Consider the following 15,588-nt stretch of genomic DNA (forward strand, 5'->3'; position numbering starts at 1 on the left):
TCTTATCTTTTGAAATTCATTAGATAATATTCCTTCCTCATAAATTTTCCTCCATCAAACACTATCTCCAAATTATCAACCCAAAACGTTGACTGTTGATAAGCTCACAAAGAGTGAGATCCCATCCTGAGGATCCCCATCAGCTTTTGCGCTTTAACCTGCTAGGCCCAGACTCTACACTCTTATTGTTAATCTTAATGGGGAAAAGACTTTCCTTAGAGACAACGTTCCTCTTAAGTAGAAATGGGTGAGGATTACTGATCAAAAGGGCAGGGAATATAGAACTTATATTTATTTCTGTTCATTTTCGAAGTCCTTTATAAGCTGCCACAGCAAATGAAGAGAGACTAGGTCTACACTTCTTGCACTGAATATATTACTTAACCCACTGTGTGACTGTTAAAATTAAGACAGGAGGAGGTTCTGAAAATGTATTACAGACCTTCCCTATAAAAATGCCTTTTGGTGAACTGACCCCTCAATATGCCTTCCTTGGAAGCATTAATCACTGTCATTTTCAGGGATTTTCTTTCTTTCTCCGGGAACATCAATAGGGTATATAGTTTAGAAGTTTAAAGTAAATAGATTTTTTAATTCTCTTCACCAAATGATCATGAACTGAAATAGCAAAAAAAATTACCTCCAGAAATTACACTGTACCTTATAACTGGATTTAGATACATGGGTATAAAAATGATACACATCCCTATAGAATCTGCCACTATTGGAAGTTCAGACTGAAGGCACCTTTTAAAATTACTTATAGAGGAGAAAAAGATTTGTGATGAAATAGTGCTCTATTAAAAGTTATGATCTTTCAGCAAAAGGCCTGGGGATCTCTCTCTTTCTGGACTTTTTTCTCATTATTGTGCATTTGCATCTCGATATAGCTGTACTTGGTCCTATTCAATAGATGAAATTTTACCTGGAAGCAGGATCCAGCTTACAGTGCAGGGTAAGCAAAAGAGCCAAACAGGACATTCTTAGCACAGCACAGACCCAAATGTTATCCTTTTATAGCTAAGCAGCTTCTCGAATGAAGTGAGTTATAGGAAAGAACAAATAAAGTGGCATTGACTCAAGGGATTCCTCTTCAATTTTAAATAAATCTCTTTGAAAAGTATTTATCAAATATGAATTTAGCATATGAGTCTGACAAAAATGTACTCACTGTACAAAGCACAATACCAGACACTATGGGAACATAGGAAAAAAGTATTCTAATATATAAGAGGAGAGGTATGATAAATCCAGACCTGGATTTAACATCACTTCCTTGTTGTTTATCTTAATCTATACTCAAACTTGTAAGAAAAAAGGAGAAATTTATTGGAAAGTTAACATGCTTCTAGAGCTGTTTCTTGCAGACTTTTAGGTTTTACTCAATTAGATTGGCTTGCACCATATGGCTGAAAACATTGCCACAGAGGATGCTGTTGCTTCATTTTCTTTGGACCCTAATTTAAAAATTCTGGAAAGGGTTTATCATTGCTTGATTTTAAGTCAGACACTGAACTCATGTACAAAAGTCTGTATCTGGGAGTGGAAGGTAGAAGAACAGGGTAAGGTAGTTATAAGAAAATGTTATTTTTGCAATCCCTATCAAAATTTCAATGCATTATTTACAGAAATAAATAATCCTCAAATTTGTATGGAACCACAAAAGAATCCAAATAGCAAAGTAATCTGGAGAAAGAAGAACAAAAATGGAAATGTCATGCTTCCTAATTTCAAACTTTATTACAAAGCTATAGTAATCAAAACAGCATGGTGCTGGCATAAAGGCAGACAGACACACAGATCAATAGAACAAAATAGAGAGCCAGAAGTAAACCCACACACATACAGTCAATTAATTACAACAAAGAAGCCAAGAGCATACAATGGGGAAAAGACAATCTCTTCAATAAATTATGCTGGGAAAACTGGGAAAACCACATGTAAAAGAATGAAAATAGACCACCATTTTCACCATACACAAAAATCAACACAAAATGGACTAAAGACTTGAGTGTAAAAACCTAGAACTCCTAGAAGAAAAACAGGTGGTAAGTTCCTCAACATAAATCTTGGCAATGTTTTTTTTTCCCCCTTCGGATTTGAAGCCAAAAGCAGAGACAGTAAAACCAAAATAAACAAGTGGGACTACATTAAACCAAAGCCTCTATACAGCAAGGGAAACCATCAACCAAATAAAAAGATAACATACGGTATGGGAAAAAATATGTGCAAATCATTACCTGATAAGGGGGTTAGCATCCAAAATATATAGAGAACTCAATAGCAAAAAAAAAAAAAAAAAAGTTGATTAAAAAATGGGCAAAAGACTTGAATAGATATTTTTCCACAGAAGACATACAGATAGCTGACAGTACATGAAAAGGTGCTCAACATCACTAATCCTCAGGGAAATGCAAATCAAAACCCTTATGAGGTATCATCTTACACCTCTTAGAATGACTATTATCAAAAAGATAATAAATAAGTGTTGATGAGGATGTGGAGAAAGGGGAATCCTTGTGCCCTGTTGGTGGGAATATAAATTGGTACAGTCTCTATAAGAAACAGTATAAAGTTTCCTCAAAAAATGAAAAATAGAATTATCAGATGATCCAGTAATTCCAGTAATTCCATTATGGGGTATTTGTCCAAAAAAAATGAAAACACTAACTTGGAAAGATATATGCACACCCACGTTCATTACAGCATTATTTAGAATAACTAAGACATGGAAGCAAGTCCAAGGATGAATGAATGGAAAAAGGAAAAAAGTATATAATGGATTATTAATCATTATTTGGCCATAAAAAAATAGAGAAGTAAACCCTGCCTTTTGCCACAACATGGGTGGAACTTGAGGGCATCACAGTAAGTGAAATAAGTCAGAAAGAGAAAGACAAATATCATATGGTGTCCCTTATATGCGGAGTTAAAAAAACAAACTCATAGATACAGAAAACAGAAGTAGGAGGTAAGGGGTAAACAAAATGGGTAAAAAGAGTCAAAAGGTACAAACCTCTAGTTATAAAATAAATAAGTCCTGGGAATCTAATGTATAGCATGGTGACTAGGGTTAATAACACCATATTGCCTATTTGAAAGTTGCTAAGAGAGTAAATTGTAAAAGTTCTCATCACAAGAAAAATATCTAACTATGTGACGTTAAAAAATATATATACGGCATTTTCAATTCGCACTTCTTATTTAAAATGACTTTGGGAGGAGGGGTTAAGATGGCGGAGGAGTAGGGGACCCCTTTTTCAGCCATCCCCTGAGTCGAGCTGGATAGGTACCAGACCAGCCTGAACATCCACGGAATCAGCCTGAGATGCAGGAAGATGCATCTGGATCTCTACAAATGAACATCTCCAGCACTGATTATTGAGGTACAAAGTGGAGAGCCGTGAAACCGCGCACAGATATTGGAAGATAAACGGAAGGGGGAGGGAGCCGCCGCGTTCGGGTGCTGGGAAGCGGTAGCCACTTGCACGGGGGAGCGGGCGGACTTGCGGACCTGCACCCATGAGAGAGCGGACTGAGACACTGAGTCGGGGAACGCACGCCACCAGACTGAAACGGAGCTCCGGTGCGCTCACTGGATCCAGACTGAGACCGGGAGCTCCGAGCTCCGGGAGCCCACGGGGGTGGCTGGCGGCTGGCAGCATTAGAAACACAAAGGACAGAGACTCCACGGCCCTGGAAGTGAGGGCTGGGACGACGGGTGTGGGGCGCACTTCCCCAGACGCTGCAGGGTTGAGCAGCACCAACAGTAACAGAGTTAAAGTGGCCAGAACATCAGTGAAGAACAGTCCACAATCCCTCTGTCCGAGACAGAGGCTGCGATTCGGCCTCTGCTGCCCTGACTCTCAGAAGAGGCACAGCAAACTGCCAGGGAAAGCTGCCAGAGAACAAAAGCCTGGAAATACCGGCTCACAGGGTGCCCATCCCCATCCCCCCTCGCAGAGGACACGGAGACTCTACCCAAACAGGGTTGCCTGAGTATCGGCGTGGCAGGCCCTTCCCCCAGAAGGCAGGCTGAAAAATCAAGAAGCCCACATCCCGGGGTGCCTGGGTGGCGTAGTCATTAAGCGCCTGTCTTCGGCTCAGGGCGTGATCCCGGCGTTCAGGAAAGGAGTCCCACATCGGGCTCCTCCGCTGGGAGCCTGCTTCTTCCTCTCCCACTCCCCTGCTTGTGTTCCCTCTCTCGCTGGCTGTCTCTCTACCACACAAATAAATAAAATCTTTAAAGAAGAAGCCCATATCCCTAAGATCCCTATAAAACAAGGGCACAGGGCCTGGGTCACGGTCAATAATTTGGGCTCTGGACAACCCCGCAACCTCTCCCCATCAGAATGACGAGAAGGAGAAGTCCCCCCCAGCAAAGACAATGAGTCTGTGGCCTCTGCCACAGAACTAATGGATATGGATGTAACCAAATTATCAGAAATGGAATTCAGAGTAACAATGGTCAAGATGATGTGTAGACTTGAAAAAAGTATTAAGGAAAATGTTAATGAGAATATAGACTCTCTAAGGGAGGAAATGAGAGAGAATCTGGCAGAAATTAAAAATTCTATGAGCCAAATGCAGGCAAAACTAGAGGCTCTGACGGCCATGATCACGGAGGCAGAGGAACGTATTAGCGAATTGTAGGATGGGTTAGAAGAAAAAGCGAAAATAGAAGCTGGACTTAAAAAAATCCACGCCCACGAATGTAGGTTACGGGAGATTACTGACTCAATGAAATGATCCAATGTCAGAATCATCGGTATCTCTGAGGGGGTGGAGAAAAACAGAGGTCTAGAAGAGATATTTGAACAAATTGTAGCTGAAAAATTCCCTAATCTAGCGAGGGAAACAAACATTCATGTACAAGAGGCAGAGAGGACCCCTCCCAAGCTCAACCACGACAAACCTACGCCACGTCACGTCATAGTGCATTTCACAAATATCAGATCCAAGGATACAGTATTGAAAGCGGCCAGGGCAAAGAAATTTCTCACGTACCAAAGCAAAGGTATCAGAATTACATCAGACCTGTCGACACAGACCTGGAATGAGAGAAAGGGTTGGGGGGCATTTTTAAAGTTCTTTCAGAGAAAAACATGCAGCCAAGGATCCTTTATCCAGCAAGGCTGTCATTCAGAATTGATGGAGAAATAAAGACCTTCCAGAATCGCCAGTCATTAACCAATTTTGTAACCACGAAACCAGCCCTACAGGAGATATTAAGGGGGGTTCTATAAAGGTAAAAAGGCCCCAAGAGTGATACAGAACAGAAAGTCACAACCAGTACAAACAAAGACTTTACTGGCAACATGGCATCATTAAAATCATATCATTCAGTATTCAGTCTCAATGTGAATGGCTTAAATGCTCCCATAAAACGCCACGGGGTTGCAGATTGGATAAAAAGAAATGACCCATCCATTTGCTGTCTACAAGAGACTCATTCTGAACCCAAAGATACATTCAGACTGAAAGTAAAGGGATGGAGTAACATCTTTCACGCAAATGGACCTCAAAAGAAAGCTGGGGTAGCAATTCTCATAACAGATAAATTGGATGTTAAACTAAAGACTATACTTAGAGACACAGAAGGGCACTATATTATTCTTAAAGGATGTATCCAACAAGTGGATATGACAATTATAAATATATATGCCCCCAACAGGGGAGCAGCAAGATACACAAGCCAACTCTTAACCAGAATAAAGAGACATATAGATAAAAATACATTAATAGTAGGGGACCTCAACACCCCACTATCAGAAATAGACAGAACACCCTTGCAAAAACTAAGCAAAGAATCAAAGGCTTTGAATGCCATACTCAACGAGTTGGACCTCATAGATATATATAGAACACTACACCCCAGAACCAAAGAATACTCATTCTATTCTAATGCCCATGGAACATTCTCAAGAATAGACCATGTTCTGGGACACAAAACAGGTCTCAACCGATACCAAAAGACTGAAATCATTCGCTGCATATTCTCAGACCACAACGCTTTGAAAGTGGAACTCAACCACAAGGAAAAATTTGGAAGAAACCCAAACACTTGGAGACTAAGAACCATCCTGCTCAGGAATTATTCGATAAACCAGGAAATCAAAAAAACAAATAAAACAATTTATGGAGACAAACGAGAATGAAAACACAACGGTCCAAAACCTATGGGATACTGAAAAGGCAGTCCTAAGGGGGAAATACATAGCCATCCAAGCCTCACTCAAAAGAATAGAAAAATCTAAAATGCAGTTTTTATATTCTCACCTCAAGAAGCTGAAACAGCAACAGAGGGACAGGCCTAATCCACACACAAGGAAGCAGTTGACCAAAATTAGAGCAGAAATCAACAAATTAGAAACCAGGAGTACAGTAGAGCAGATCAACAGAAGTAGAAGCTGGTTCTCTGAGAGAATTAATAACATTGACAGACCTCTGGCAAGACTTATCCAAAAGAATAGAGAAAGGACCCAAATTAATAAAATTATGAATGAAAAAGGAGAGGTCACAACCAACAATGAAATTGGAAGGATTATTAGAAACTTTTATCAACAGCTTTATGCCAATAAATTAAGCAATCTGGAAGAGATGGAGGCCTTCCTGGAAACCCATAAACTACCAAGACTGAAACAGGAAGAAACTGATTTTTTAAACAGGCCAATTAATTATGAAGAGATTGAGTCAGTGATAAACAACCTTCCAAAAAATAAAACTCCAGGCCCGGATGGTTTTCCTGGGGAATTCTACCAAACATCCAAAGAATAAATAATACCCATTCTCCTAAGGCTATTTCAAAAAATAGAAACAGAAGGAAAGCTACCAAACTCATTCTATGAGGCCAATATTACCTTGATCCCCAAACCAGGCAAAGACCCCCTCAAAAAGGAGAATTACAGACCGATTTCCCTAATGAATATGGACGCCAAAATCCTCAACAAGATCCTGGCAAATAGAATCCAACTGTACATTAAAAGGATTATCCATCATGACCAAGTGGGATTCATCCCTGGGATGCAGCGGTGGTACAACATTTGCAAATCTATCAATGTCTTAGATTTTATTCAGAAACAAAAATTCAGAAATCATATGATTCTCTCAACAGATGCAGAAAAAGCATTTGAAAAAATACAGTGCCCTTTCCTGATTAAAACCCTTCAGAGTGTAGGAATAGAGGGTCCATTTCTCAAGCTTATAAAAGCCATCTATGAAAAGCCTACAGCAAATATTATTCTCAACAGGGAAAAGCTGGAAGCCTTTCCCTTAAGATCAGGGACACAACAAGGATGCCCACTCTCGCCACTATTATTCAACATAGTACTAGAAGTCCTTGCAACAGCAATCAGAAAACAAAAAGGTATAAAAGGTATCCAAATCAGCAAAGAAGAAGTCAAACTGTCTCTCTTTGCAGATGACATGATACTCTATATGGAAAACCCAAAAGAATCCACTCCCAAACTATTAGAAGTTATAGAGCAATTCAGTAATGTGGCGGGATACGAAATCAATGCTCAGAAATCAGTTGCATTTCTATACACGAATAATGAGACAGAAGAAAGAGAAATCAGGGAATCCATCCCATTTACAATAGCACCAAAAACCATACATTACCTTGGAATTAACTTAACCAGAGACGTAAAGGACCTACATTCCAGAAACTATAAACCACTCTTGAAAGACATTGAGGAAGACACAAAAAGATGGAAAAATATTCCATGCTCATGGATTGGAAGAATTAACATAGTTAAAATGTCCATGCTACCCAGAGCAATCTACACTTTCAATGCTATCCCAATCAAAATACCAAGGACATTTTTCAAGGAACTGGAACAAATAGTCCTTAAATTTGTGTGGAACCAGAAAAGGCCCCGAATTGCCAAGGAACTGTTGAAAAGGAAAAACAAAGCTGGGGGCATCACAATGCCAGATTTCAAGCTGTACTACAAAGCTGTGATCAAAAAGACAGCATGGTACTGGCACAAAAACAGACACATAGACCAATGGAACAGAATAGAGAACCCAGAAATGGACCCTCAGCTCTTTGGGCAACTAATCTTTGATAAAGCAGGAAAAAACATCCGGTGGGAAAAAGACAGTCTCTTCAATAAATGGTGCTGGGAAAATTGGACAGCTACATGCAAAAGAATGAAACTTGACCACTCTCTCACACCATACACAAAAATAAACTCCAAATGGATGAAAGACCTCGATGTGAGACAGGAATCCATCAAAATTCTAGAGGAGAACATAGGCAACAACCTCTAGGACATCGGCCAAAGCAACCTTTTTAATGACACATCCCCAAAGGCAAGAGAAACAAAAGATAAAATGAACTTATGGGACTTCATCAAGATAAAAAGCTTCTGCACAGCCAAGAAAACAGTCAAAAAAACTAAGAGGCAGCCCACGGAATGGGAGAATATATTTGCAAATGATGCTACAGATAAAAGACTGGTATCCAAAATCCACAAAGAACTTCTCAAACTCAATACACAAGAAACAAATAAATCAAAAAATGGGCAGAAGATATGAACAGATACTTTTCCAATGAGGACATACAAATGGCTAACAGACACATGAAAAAATGTTCAAAATCAGGGAAATTCAAATCAAAACCACACTAAGATACCACCTTACACTAGTTAGAATGGCAAAAATCAAAAAGGCAGGAAACAGCAATTGCTGGAGAGGATGTGGAGAAAGGGGATCCCTCCTACATTGTTCGTGGGAATGCAAGTTGGTGCAGCCACTCTGGAAAACAGTGTGGAGGTCCCTTAAAAAGTTAAAAATGGAGCTACCCTATGACCCAGCCATTGCACTACTGGGTATTTACCCCAAAGATACGGACGTAGTGAAGAGAAGGGCCATATGCACCCGAATGTTCATAGCAGCATTATCCACAATAGCTAAACCATGGAAGGAACCGAGATGCCCTTCAACTGACAACTGGATTAAGAAACTGTGGTCCATATATACAATGGAATATTACTCAGCTACCAGAAGAACGAGTTCTCAACATTTGCTGCAACATGGATGGCACTGGAGGAGATTATGCTAAGTGAAATAAGTCACGCAGAGAAAGACAATTATATGATTTCTCTCATCTATGGAACATAAGAACTAGGAAGATGGGTAGGGGAAGAAAGGGATAAAGAAAGGGGGGTAATCAGAAGGGGGAGTGAAGCATGGGAGACTATGGACTCTGAGAAACAAACTGAGGGCTTCAGAGGGGAGGGGGGCCGGGGAATGGGATGGACTGATGATGGGTAATGAGGAGGGCACATATTGCGTGGTGCACTGGGTGTTATACGCAACTAATGAATCATCGAACCTACATCAGAAACCAGGGATGTACTAACTATGGTATGGTGACTAACATAATGTAATATGTTATGGTGTATGGTGTGACCATACATAGTATGGTGACTAACATAATGTAATATGTTATGGCGTATGGTGTGACCATACATAGTATGGTGACTAACATAATGTAATAAAAAAACATTAAAAAATAAAATAAAATGACTTTGGTATTATACTCTGGTTTCTCTTGAGGTCATATAAATCCTTCGCCTTTTACTAATATGACTTTGGTATTAGAAATCGTCCCATGTATTCATGCCTAAGCCCATTTCAATTAGCTCCCTTTGTTGTAAGTAAGAGAATTCCAAACCCAAATTGACTCGGGCAAAAAAAAAAAAAAAAATAGTATTCAATGCCTGACATAACTGAGAGATCCAACAACTACCAGGCTTTAGGCTCAGCTGTACGAAGGGTTTAACATGTTATCATCAGGTCTCACTTTCTCTCTACCTCTTTACTTGACTTCTTTTTTTGCGGGGGGCTATTCTTCACTCATCTTCTCAGAATTTATTCAGCTTCACCACATTAAGAGATTGAGAAATGCAGCCTTATATTGGCAAAACAAAGATTTGTGGCTTTAGTAGAGTCAGGAAATGAAATTTTCCGGAGACATCTATAGTAGAAAGGTTTCCCAAAAAATCTTCACAGGGAATTATAGAGGAGAACATGAAAGGACTATTAAAAAACTCATGAGTCTTTGCTGATACTCCCAGAAATTAGTGATTTTTATTACACAGTGGTAAGAGCCAGTGAAAAATGATTTATCAACTTAATGTTTCTCAGGTTGTATGGGATGCGGAAAATATTTGTAAACCATCTACATGATAAGGGATTAATATCCAAAATATATAATGAACTCATACAACTCAATAGCAAAAACACAAATAACGCAAATAAAAAGAAATGGACAAAGGACCATAACAAACATTTCTCCAAAGAAGATGCGGAAAAGGCCAACAGTTATAAGAGGTTTGAAATCATGAGTTCCTAGAAAAATGCAAATTAAAACCACAATGAGATATCAACTCATGCTTGTCATAATGGCCATAATTAAAAAGACAAGAGATAATGAATTCTGGACTGGATGTGGCAAAAAAGGAACCCTTGTGCACTATTGGTGGGAGTGGAAACTGGTGCAGCCATTATGGAAAACAGTATGGAGGATTCTCAAAAAATTAAACACAGAACTACCAAAAGACCCAGTAATTCAACTTCTGGGACTATATCCAAAAGAAACAAAAACATTAATCTGAAAAGATGTCTGTACTTATGTTCACAGTGGCATTATTTACAACAGCCAAGTCATAGAAACAACCTAAGTGTCCACTGATGAATGAGTGGACAAAGAAGTTGTGCATATACACACAATGAAATATTATTCAGCCACAAAAAATGAGAAAATCCTGTCATTGGCAACAACATGAATGGACCCTGAGGGAATTATGTTAAGCAAAATAAGTCAGACAGAGAAAGACAAATATTGCATGCTCTCACTTATATGCAGAATCTTAAAAACAGAAATGAAAATAAAACCTCATAGAAAAATCAATCAGACTTGTGGTTACCAGAGGTGGAGGGTTAAGGGAGGGGAAACTGGAGGAAGATCAAAAGGTACACACCTTCCAGTTACAAGATAAATAACTACTAGGGATATAAAGTACAACATGATGTTTGTAGCTAACACTGCTGCATGATATACAGGAAAGTTAAGCATCATGACCTGAGCTGAAATCAAGAGTCAAATGTTTAACTGACTGAGCCACCCAGGTGCCCCAATTCTTTTGAGAATGTTATGAAATAATGAGAGTATGTGAAGCATTTGGTATGTTACTTGCACATACATGAAGCTCAGTAAATGTAGTGATCATTGTTTAAAAAAATAGTGAAAGCCATAACCAAGCCATAAACATGTTAAAATACTATGGAGTTTTTTTAGAGTAAAAGGATGGGTAGAAGTGCCTGGATGTAGTTTGTAACAAAATGAGTAGTGACAAAGTAACTCATTGACAGTGGATTCCTAGAATACAGAAAAGTGTGCTGTGATGCATAACACCTGCTCTGGGCAGTGAAAATTAAAACTGATGACAGGCACGCCAAGAAAGTTCCATCGCTAACAGGGAATGGAACACTGGGTGGTGGATGAGCCTGAAAATGGGGTGTATGCGAGATGATAAAGGACATAATGCGCATGCTCAGAAACTTGGTCTTTTTCCCATAACGTAGAGCTAGCAACAATTTTTGTGTGAAGAGATATTATAAATCTATTTTAGAAGCATAACTCTGGCAGCATGTGGAAGATGGAGGTACAAATTTATTTAGGAAATTATTGCCATGATCCTGCCGAGAGTAGTGATAAGGCTTCAAATATGATTATGTCAGTAGGAATGGATGAAAAAATAATTCAAAATACAATGAATAAATCATACTGCAAGAGGAGAGGAAATTTAAAAAAAAAAAGGTTCTATGATTTCTAACTTGAGTTTTGAGGGAGAGGTAATAGAAATCACAGGAGGTAAGACAATTTTGGAGAGTAGAAAGAACAAATTTTGGTTTTGGATTTTTAAGTTCAATGTGCCAGTAGAACATTCAGCATATTTAGAAATTTCCATCTGCAGCTCTAGAGAAAGGTGCAATCTAGAGATAAACACTTGTGAATTTTCTAATTATTAGCACTAGTTAAAAACAAGGAATTTCTTTTACTTGCTTCTAGCCAAAGGAAGCATCCAAAATTATTGCATGGGTCATAGGAATGAAATAATTAGAACTACCCTCTTGACAAATACTCTACCTGGTGGTCCCTCTGGATGGATAAGTACAGGCTATAAAGAGCAAAGTAAATTTATTTTATGGCTTTGCAAACAGTTTAACTTTGCAGCCACCCATGTATGAAACAAAGAGATAAAAGCAGTCCTTTGACTTGCACGGAAGGGAAAAAATGAAAATAACATAAGAAAGTGATCATTATTGCGAAGCTTTGTGAAGAAGATGAACTTCCAGTTTTAAGTCTTGCAGGAAAAGGTGAATTTCAATTATAATTTTAGTTGCTAGACAAGCAGTATATGCCAGAGAATTATGGCTAGGATGAGCAAGACAAGTGCAATAGACACTAAGCTGTTTTATAAATGTGCTTGTAACGGATGCTCCTGGAAGCCTCGTTGCTTTCCTCTGGAGTTTCCATTTGCAATTAGAGCACTGATTCACTTAAAATGCTAAGAATGTTTATCAACATCTATCTCTCACCAGAATGAAGTAACTGGTTAAGGACTTATTCTTACAGTGTTAAAAAGCAAAAAACTGGACAAAGTACATGAGGCACTATTCAGGCACTATATATTCAGGCACTGAATGTGGCAGTTTAGTTTCTGAGAGAATGGAAATAAGAGAAATAAACCCCACATTCATCCAAGCTTTCTACCTGGGGGCAGTTTCCCAAACTGCACAAAGGGAGTCAGTCTCAAGCAGTGAGCAGAGTCCTTGCTTTGGAGGAGGAGGCACAGATCAGAGTTCAGGACTGGGGGAGTGGCTAGACTATGTGGGATATAAGCCATAGATGAGCAGTCCTCATGGAGAGTGCTCTGGAAGTGTGGATGTGAGTCCCCCGTGAGCTTTGAGAGCCAGATGCAGGTATTCAGAGCAAGATTCTACAATGCCTGGCACAGGGTGGTTGCAGTTGATCTGAGAGCTGACCTGGATACCAGAAGACTTATAGGACTAAAAGACATCAGAGTCTGAACCCAGTCAGAGTTAAGAGACCTCACTGACCAACTTGGGCATCTAGCTGAAAAACCTGAAAAAAACATGCCTTAAAGAATCACACCCTGAAGAACCGGCTACACCCTAGGACTAAGAAGGATTTAAACAGATTTACCCTAACACGGAGTACAACCAAAACAGAGAATCAAAACCATTTTTTAGTAATTAAACTGTCTGTAAGAGCAAACTTCAAAACTAAAGACAACATAATGCTGACTCTCTTCGATGAATCAGCTGCACTGTTTAGTCTACAATAAAAATTACTAGACATTCAAAGAAACAGGAAAGCATGACCTGTAATTAGAGAAATTACGTGTCAATGAAAAGAGGTAACATAGATGTTAGAAGTAGCAGACAAGAAAAAACTAGCAGACAAATATTTTCAAAAAGCTACTATAAATATTTTCAGTACATAAAAAGAAGAAAATAATAAGTGAAGGGATGAGCAATCAGCAGAGAAAAGAAATATATAAAAAAACTAACTAAAACAATTCTACTAAAGGAGGCTCAGAGTTGGAAGAATCACGTTTCCCAAGTTCCAGGCTTACTATACATCTAGAGTAATCAAGACATTGCACTGTTGGCAAAATACATAATAGGTATATAGCTTCATGGAAGAGAAAAAAAAACATAATTGATTTTCAATAAAAGCACTGATCCAAATCCAGAGGAGAAATGAATCTCTTTAACAAATGGTATAGGATCAAGTAGATTTCCTTAACTCATGCGCTCCACAAAGTTAATTCAGTATAAAGTATAGACCCAAAGATAAAAGTGAAAGTTATAATTATTCCAAAAAAAAAGCATAGAATAACGTTATGATATTTTTAGAAAGGATACAAAAAGAACTATAATCAGTGAAAAATAATGTTAAATTAGACTTTATCAAAAATAAAAATCGCTGCCTGGGTGTCTCAGTCTGTCGAACATCAGACTCTTGATTTTGTCTCAGGTCATGATCTCAGGGTCCTGGGAGTGAGCCCCACATTGGGCTCTGTGTTCAGCAGGGAGTCTGCTTGAGATTCTCTCTCTCCCTCTCTTTGTGCCCCTCCTCCCCCTTCTCTCTCTCTTTCAAATAAATAAATCTTTAAAAAAAAAAAACTCTGCTCAATAAAAATTACCATTAAGGAAATAAAAAAAAACAAGCCACATATAGGAAAAAATATCCTAAATACAAATATTTGACAAAAGACTGGTTTCTTGAATATATAAGGAAGTTTTACAACTCAGTAACAAGACAAACAACCTAATTAGAAGATAATTTAGAAAGACACTTAACAAAGCAATGTTTTTGAAATGGCCACTAAGCACATGAAAAGGTGCTCAATATCCTTGTCATCATGGATTTGAAAAATAACACCACAAATAATAAAATAATACCCCAATGAAGTATTATTTCATAACCTCTAGAATGGCAAACAAAAAAAAAAAATTAGCAAGGGTGTGGAAAATCTGAAACTCTCTTGCATTGTTAGTGGAAATGTAAAATGGTATCATTTTTTTGGAAGAGTCTTTGGAAGTTTCTTATAACGTTAAACATAAACCTACCCTACCACCTAGGAATTCCAATCATAGCTATCTAGCAAGGGGAAGTGAAAGTATGTGTTAGCATATACAAAATACAAGAGTATTACAGCAGCTTTATTTAAAATGATCCCAAACTGGGAAGGAACTGCTGAACTGGCAGCCATCAACAAGGAATGAAAAGACAAATTGTGGTATACTCTTACAACAAAATTTTACTCACCAATAAAATACAAGGAACTAATAAAAGCAATAACATGGATATAGCTCAAAAACCAATGAGTGAAAAAAAGCCAAAAAATACTAATAGCTCCATGTTGATGATGCTCAAAAGCAGGCGGAATTCATCTATGGCTATAGAAATCAGAGCAGTGGTTGCTGCCTATGGATAGTGATGAATGACTAGAATGGGACAGGAAGGAACTTGCTTGCTGATGAAATTGTTCCGTATCTTGGTTGGAGTGTTGGTTACATGGGGGTATGCATCTGAGAACTCATTGAATTGTATGTCTAAGATCTGTACATGTATGTCACTGTATGTCAAGTTTATACATATATATATATATTTTGTATATATAAATATATATAAAGAATGTGCATTGAACCTCTGCTATGTGTAAAGCACTATAACAAGCATTGTGGGCGGGGGGACTCAAACAACAATGAAATGTCAACTAGAATAAAGACAGGATGCTATTTGTTAAAACATGGTTTGGAAGTCTAAGTAGCCAAGGTATCAGGAGCCTTAGTAAATCATTCTTTTGCCTTTAGCAGAGGTAGCCTTTTTGTTGTTTTTATTACAACAGTTAGACATTTATTAACTAGGACAATTACTCATTTTTTTAAACAGGTAACATAACACTAATAAGTTCTGTAAAAATATATACACCTCAGTACTCTCTGAGTTTTACTCATTTATTTTTAAATCACATTCTTGTT

Source organism: Ursus americanus, chromosome 29, assembly GCF_024610735.1.
Source record: "Ursus americanus isolate L20-20 chromosome 29, mUrsAme1.1.p, whole genome shotgun sequence".
Classification (NCBI taxonomy): Eukaryota; Metazoa; Chordata; class Mammalia; order Carnivora; family Ursidae; genus Ursus; species Ursus americanus.